The sequence below is a fragment of the Phodopus roborovskii genome, unplaced genomic scaffold (assembly GCF_943737965.1).
Source record: "Phodopus roborovskii unplaced genomic scaffold, PHOROB, whole genome shotgun sequence".
Lineage (NCBI taxonomy): Eukaryota > Metazoa > Chordata > Mammalia > Rodentia > Cricetidae > Phodopus > Phodopus roborovskii.
Genome location: NW_026126480.1, coordinates 37,425,842 through 37,433,577, shown reverse-complemented (window position 1 = coordinate 37,433,577; position 7,736 = coordinate 37,425,842). Strand labels below are relative to the sequence as shown.

At 42.8% G+C, this 7,736-nt stretch overlaps 1 non-coding gene across 1 annotated transcript; it reads right to left on the bottom strand.

The window, feature by feature from the left end:
• Positions 1 to 1,037: 1,037 nt before the first annotated feature.
• Positions 1,038 to 1,144, bottom strand: LOC127228998 (U6 spliceosomal RNA). The gene has a single exon (XR_007835089.1). It is a non-coding gene; the product is annotated as a U6 spliceosomal RNA (small nuclear RNA).
• Between the last annotated feature and the right edge of the window lie 6,592 nt (positions 1,145 to 7,736).

The following is a 7,736-nucleotide window of genomic DNA, read 5'->3' as shown; positions in this document are numbered from 1 at the left end:
CACACACACACACACACACACACACACACACACTTATTTAAAAGATAAAAATAAATAAACCTTAAAATAATGCAAGAAATCTGGATGATCACATCCAGATTACAGACAGGTACAACTGAGGGATGATGCAGAGGGACAAGGTCTTGTGAGTACTTATCCTCATCAGAGGGGCTTAGTTCCCACATGTTTGGGCCTTCAGTATGTGTGCCATGTCTAGCTCTGACAAGACAGTATTAATGATTTCCAGAAAAAAAAAGAGGTGAGTCTAGATATTTCCTAGAAGTAGATTCAGAGCAATGGGTACACCAGCCCTCTGCCCCAGTCCTCCCCACAATGCTAACTCTCCTTAGACTCAGGATTGTCCTTTAGCTCAAGCTCCAACAGCCTCACCTCTGCAATAAGTCTTTGATTCTTGCAAGGAAAACAAACTGAGAAAACTACTTTCTGGAAAATTAAGCTGAAAAGAAAAAGAAAAAAATTTATACATATACATATATATATATACACACACACATGCATGCACACACGTAAACATGCACACATATGGTCACCAGAATGATTCAGAAAATTAAGGAAACTTGTCACCAAACCTGATGACCTAAGTTTGATCCCAAAGATCTATGGTACAAGGAGAGAGCTGACTCCTGCCAAGTTGTCCTCTGTTCTCCATAAACACACACACACACACACACACACACACACACACACACACACACACACACACACCTGACATTTCATCTGGCTCCCTCTGATCCCTTGTGAGCTTCTTACCTCTGTCTACATGCCCTCTCCTGTCAGAGGTTTGTTCTGACATTCCTGTCTTCCCATCTCTTCCTCATGCCTCCATTGCAGTTGATAATGGCCCAGAAATTTATTTCCTTCTTGTTCACTTTCCGCCTGGTTTCTCTACTAAGCAACAACCTCCAGGCAACACACCTGCCTTTTTCCCTAATGAATCCCAACACACAGCAGGGTGCCTGACATTTTTAACGGACTCAATAACTTGCTGTTAAATAATAAATGCATGAGATATTCAATTAATACAAGCACTTGTCATTAAAACTGTGTTCACTCTTGCACAGGGACCATGCTAATCTTCTCTGTATTGTTCCAGTTTTAGTATATGTGTTGCCAAAATTTTCACAGGACAGCTAGGACACAATACAGAGAAACCATGTTCACTCTTGACAGGAGCTCTGAAGTATTGATCAGATCCAGTGAAATGAGGTACCACATACCAGGCAGACAGTGTCTATCAATCCTGTCACTTCAAATTCTACACGTGCAGTCTGTCATCTCTGGTGCTGGTTCCAACATGACCATGTCGATATGACATCTTATCTACAGGACTTGGTGATGTTTGCAGCCAAAGCACTGGGCAGACTTCTCCAGCCTGGAATGTGAGCTCAGCACTATCAGCTGCTGTATAAGTGACCTTGGCTCTCTGTCACCTGTTGGCTTAACCCTGACATTACTAGAAATCCCACTAGCAAGACCTAAAACAGAAGAATTTCACAGGAAAGCATCTCAAATACATGCCAGAAGCTTTATGTTTCTACTTTAAGTCTCTTTGTTGTTTCATTTCTGTCCCCTCCCTGAAGGGCATCTGTCCATAGACCTGTCACACTGCACAGCTAAGTCTGGCAGATAAACTTGAGTTTACAGAGGGCTTCAATCAGTGTCTGAAACCACCAACAAAACACACACACTGGACACACACACACACACACACACACACATACCATACACACATTCATCCCCCACACATACACACCACACACACCACACACACAACGACATACACAAACAGCAACACACATACACTTCTATTGTTGAGCTTAGAGAAACAGATTGTGAAAATAAACAAAAGCAAAATTTTAAAAGTTGCTAGGAAACAATTTGGTTTCAAATGGGGGCTCAGAGAACTTTTCAGGCTTTGGGCTTTTTTTTTTTTTAACAGTTCTTTCATCTTTAAATCATGTTAACAGCCACCCCAGGCTTTGAGCATTGATTTTCACTTGTAATTTAGCAAATAATAAACAAGGCGGTGAAACGATGGCCAATGTGTTGCCGTGGCTCCAGGTTCATGGCTGGCACTCACACCCATCACACCTTCATTTTGTAATTAAGCTCTGCATGCAGTTAGCATCAACCAATCAGAAGTGACTACTTATGATCCATGCATGCCTGAAGGAACAAACTCTTTATGTTAGCAAGAGACACATGCAGGAATCTTTTGAAACCCTCCCTTCATCACTGACTCACTGGAGCATGACTTTCCCACAGAAACCTAGGAAATACCTGACTGCCTAAGCCATCACTCAGAGCACTGGAGGTACCTCAGGACATCACATAAGGACAATTCAGGACACACCGAGCCACAGGGAAAGTAGAGACTCCTTGAAGCTTTGGTCCTTGGAGTCTGGGGTGCAGGGCAAGGATTTACTTACACCTAGCAGACAGTCTCACAGCTGTTGCTATTCATGTGTGCAGCTAGACCACAGAACGCCCTGGGTACAGAGAAATGGCCTGACAGTGTACAGTCCCTGTCTCCTGAGCATGCAGCTGTGGTGACCATGCATAGCCCCAGGAGCACAGGACACCTTCCCCTTCACACTGATGCAGCCATCAGGCACTAATGTAGGAAGTCTCTTTGCACAGAATCCTCTTATCTCCTGAGCACATGCAAGTTAATTAGGTAAGAAAGCCATGTCCCTACGAATCCTTAGGCAGTCCAAAAGTAGAAAATCCCCTCCACAATTCACAGTAAAAGATGGTATGTCCCCAGGAATATATCTATTCTGTGAATGTGTTTGAGTTATTTATTTGTTTGCTGGTTTGTTGGCTAGCTGCCGGGAACAGATTCCCATGAAAATAAGAAAATCAAAAAGATTTGGCCATCTGTGTCTGTACTCCCACCTAGCAAATATTGTCCAGGACGCGCTCCTCTAACTAGATTGTGTTCTTCCGTTTGACCTCAGTGCCCATTCTTCCCCATCGGCACATACCAACCCGTCTCTCATTGTCGTCTGCTCACCTGCTAATGTACAGGTGTGAAACTTCATCTGAGCTTTTAAATGTGTCACATTTGAATGTGCATATGTCCATTTGTGCCACTTCAAAATAAATGCTTTAAAGTGACACTCAGCATAGCATGTTGAAGAGAGGGCTCAGTCCCCTCTTCTCCAGGAGATATGGGTTCAATTCCCACCACCCACATGGCCACTCACAACCATGTATAACTCTACCTCTAGGGAATCCAATGCCTTCTTTTGGCCATTGAGGGCACCAGGCACGCATGTAGTACAGACATACATGTGGGCAAAACATTCATAGCTTTTTTTTTTTTTTTTTTTTTTTTTGAAACTTGGGTCAGACACTTCTTAATCAACTTTGGAACTTTGAAAACCTGAGCAGAGCATTCCCTGTCAGTGTCCTGCTTTACAGCTTTCAGCTGCCACTGCATGCCAGTGCTACCTACCTCATGACTCTCTAGTTCTCCTCAGCTAAACTTCAGCTTCTGTCTCAGATGGAGACAGAGACGGGCTCCAGATCATCCTGGCTCACAGAACAGAATGACTTTGTAAAGTCTATTACTTCAGGAGATGGGTAAGAAAAGGAAGGAGGAAAGCTATGGGTCATTGTGTTGCAGAAACAGCAAATTAGATATGCATCCAGTAGCAGATGAGAACGGAGGGGGGTAAATCAGCATTGGGAGGAAGGAAGTCACAGTAGGATCTAGGGCCACATACCACTTACATAAATCCAAATCCAAGTGCACGTCAAACAATGCAGACAAAATAAAGGACACATAGAAATCCCCTAGACATTTCCCAGTTGGTGAAAGGAAAAGAGCATGATGAAGCATATGACAGGGACCCTGCTGAGGGAAACTCAGAACTGTACCTGAGACCCAACTAGGGAAAGAATAAAAGCAAACAAAATAAAACAAAACAAAAACCCAAAACACAAAAAACAACAACCAAAAAAAAAAAAAAAAAAAAAAAAAAAAAACAGTAAAACCAAACTTGAACCTCAGGAAGCCCTACCCACAGCTGCACTCAGGAAGTTCTGCCCACTGCTGCTCTGCCTGCTGATGCTCCACCCCCTGCTGCAAAACTGAAGGAAAGGAGGGAGGAAGGAATCAATGGCTCTCTTTGCAATCCTTTTATTGGCAAATGAAAGTCACAAGAGAATAAATGTCAAGACAGAGAAGGGCGTGACCTCCTGAAAGTACCCAGATATATCATCTAAAGGTCACAAAACTGAATCACTAGTCTGCTCTGCTACCAGACCCCCAAAGTTTGGTGTAGGCAATCATGACCGCCCTTCCCTCCCTGTGCCCCATGTGTATTCTACGTGGCTGGCTGGCCATCAATTTTGGTCATATGTGCTGCTTGATCACCCCACCCTAAGTTACTACTTTATTCACCTAAATACTGATTCTATCCCTAAGTAATAATGTGTATGAAGTCAGAGCTTTGGTGAGCTAGTTATATTTGCATTTCCTTAATAAACATTAAAATAAATTTAAGCCTTTAAAAAATTACAGGCCCAATTAAAGCTAAATCAAATGTGTAATGTATTTGTTATGGTTAATTCTTAGCATTAAATATATGAAAAGTGGAGCAGGGCTCAATCATCACATGGCCATCTGGCTCTGGTGGACAGGTAAACAAGGCAAATCAGCTTCCTTCACACAGCCCAGTCACGGTGTCTGTAGTATGGGGCTGTCTGGGTGGTCCAAGGACAAGAAGAGGACAGTAACAGCAAACAGCACATTGGGAGTGTCACACTGAGGTCTGAAGCAGTGCCCATCATGCCCACTCAGATTCCTTGGTTACGATTCAGCCACAGTAACCATCCATTGCATATAGATATATTGATCACTGGTGTCTGCGCATCAGGGCCAGGAAGCTGTTTTTGCACTGATAATTTAGCATGGTGCTTGGCACAGTGATTCTAAACCAGAATTCCTTGAGTGGTAGACAGAATCCTGAGCCCTGTACATCTAAACTCCAACAAACAGCAAAGAGGACACTGATGTCTCCTGTGGCTGCCAGAGGCAGCAGAGCTGGGAGGATCACCAGACTGTCTCCTGGGGAACATGTGTCTCTCTTAAGCCAAAGCAAAATTAAGAAACATTGTCACAGATAACATCCTGAAAACGCAGGGCAGGGGTGCTTTAAGGAAACTTCCAGAGGGATAGGAAACAAATACTCCCCTTAATCTACATAGAAGCACAAAGGTGAATAGTTAGAATACAAAGGACATTGAAAACAACACACTACACAATTAAAACTCAAAATGACGGACAGGAAGAGGAATGGCCATCTCCTAAGTCACCAAGTCTAGAGGAAATAAACTATTACACAATAACTTTTAAAAAACGGTATCCTGGGGAGAGGTAAGCACAAATCATTTATGAAATGGGAAAATAAGGAGAGGACAAAGGAAGCAGAGCTCCAAAGCAGACATGGTGTCCAGAGCTGTCTGAAGCACTGGAGTTGGAAGTTATTTACCAGGCAGTGACTGACTGGAGATACCCAACTGGCCATAAATGCTAGACACACACATTTTGTCAGATCATTCCCCACACTGACATGAGGCAGGATGGGAAATTCATCCTTAGACTGAGTCGTCGGAGAATGCACTTTCCATGGCCAAGGGGGGGGATGCATTAGCTTTTATTACTGACATAACAAATTTCTACAAACTTAATGATTGAAATCATCACTGGTCTACCATCACTGTAGATAGTCCTGTGTATCAGAAATCCAGGACAGTCTTCCAGGACTTAAGTCAAACTGCTGGTAAAGTGCATTCCTATCTGGAAGATACAGGACAAGAATTTCTTTCTTTCCCTCGTCTAGTTTGTAGAGGCAACCTGTGTTCCCTGGGTCATGGTCCACAGCAAAAAGAGTCTTCTTGGGCCACCATCTCTCCGTGTTTTTTTTTTTTCCTGCCTCTCCTTCACTGTGACTACATTCAGTCCATTTATACAATCCAGGGGAGCTTTCTTGTTTGAGGTCACCTGATTAGTGATCTTCATTCCCATTGCAATATTTATCTAACACAGTCACAGATTCCAGGATTTAGTACTTAGTGCTGGGGAAAAGAAGAGCATTATTGTGTCCTAATCAGATGTGGTTATCACTGGGTGGGTGGAATATAGATTTTTCCTAAACTATTCTCTATTGTGATTAGTCTTAATTTTCAGCCTGACTAGATTGGGAGACACCTAGGAGATTAGTAGAGCACACTTCTGGGTATGTCCATGAAGATGTTACCAGAGAAGTTTGGCATATAGTGGTATGGACAGTATGATCCAACGAGCTGGGAGCCTACCCAGAAAAAAAAAAAAAAAAAAAACAAAAAAAAAAAAAAAAAAAAAAAAACATGAAGGACAAAGTCATCTGTGTGCCAGAAACTCTGTCCACTCTTTCTGAGCCAGTGAGTCCATTGCATCGAGGCTCCTTTAGCTTTTCAACAAAGACCCAGCAACAGCAATCCAGGGAGCTTCCAAGCTTCCAGCCTTGATTGGGATAGAAGCATTGGTCCTCTTTGCTCTGAAGCTTGCAAATTCTTGAAGTAAGCAGTTACCAGGGTAGAGTGAAAAAAACTACTGTTAAACTGCCCAGTCTGCTATTTTGTAGGCCAGTGTAAAGAATGACTAATTAATTATTGAGACAGGATCTCATGTAGTCTAGACTGCTCTCAAATGTTACATAGTTGATGATGACCTTAAACTTCAGATTCTCCTGCCTCAACTTCCTGAGTGCTGGGATTACAGATATGTGACACAATTCTCAGTTTATTCAATGCTGGAGATCCAACCAAGGGCTTTGTACATGCTAGGCAAGTTGCATCCCAGCCCTGAAATGTCCTATATAATTATGTACATATTGTATTGGTTATGTTCCTCTAGAGAAACCTCACTAATATATTACTGGTATGTTTAGCTTGCTTCACTTGCATAAATGTGTGCAAGTGCATTTAAATATGTCTTCTCAGTTTGTTGAAGCATGAATGTGTAATGACCCATGTAGTGCAAAGGAGAATAAGTGATTGCTCAAGTTGCACAAATGAAAATAAACCAATGAAAGCCAAGAGTCTCCACGAGGCTCCCACTACCTACAGTTCTGATCTTTCCCCAGGACCATCATTTTCCATCAACTAACAAGGGGTAAGCAGCTAGCCTGGGCATGACAAAATGGCTGCATTCCTTTGGTAAATAGCTCAGTCAGACGAGACTCTGTTGCTCAGCTAAGGTAAAGGCCATTGGCCAAGCCTCTCATACAGGACATCTGCAAGGGGCCTCGTGCAGTTGGCATTTTCTTTGGGCAGCCAACCAGCTTCCAAATAAGGACAAGGAGACTTATTAATTATGACTTCTTGGTCTTAGCTTAGGCCTGTCCCACTAGCTCTTTTAACTTAATTTAACCTGTTTCTATTCAACTACATTTTGCGTTGGGCCTTTTTACCTTGCTTTCATTCTATACGTCCTACTCTCATGCCTCCTCCATGGCTGGCTGGCCCTGGGGGTCTCCCTGGTGTGTCCTTATCTTTCTTCTTCTTTTCAATTCTAAATAACTCCTACTTACTCTCCCTGACTGGAAGCACTGCCTATGCCACCTCCCTCGCTATTGATCATTCAGCTTTTCACTAGACCAATCAGGGGCCTTTGGCAGGCAAGGTAAAAGAGCCATACATCTTTCCATATCTAAACAAATGCA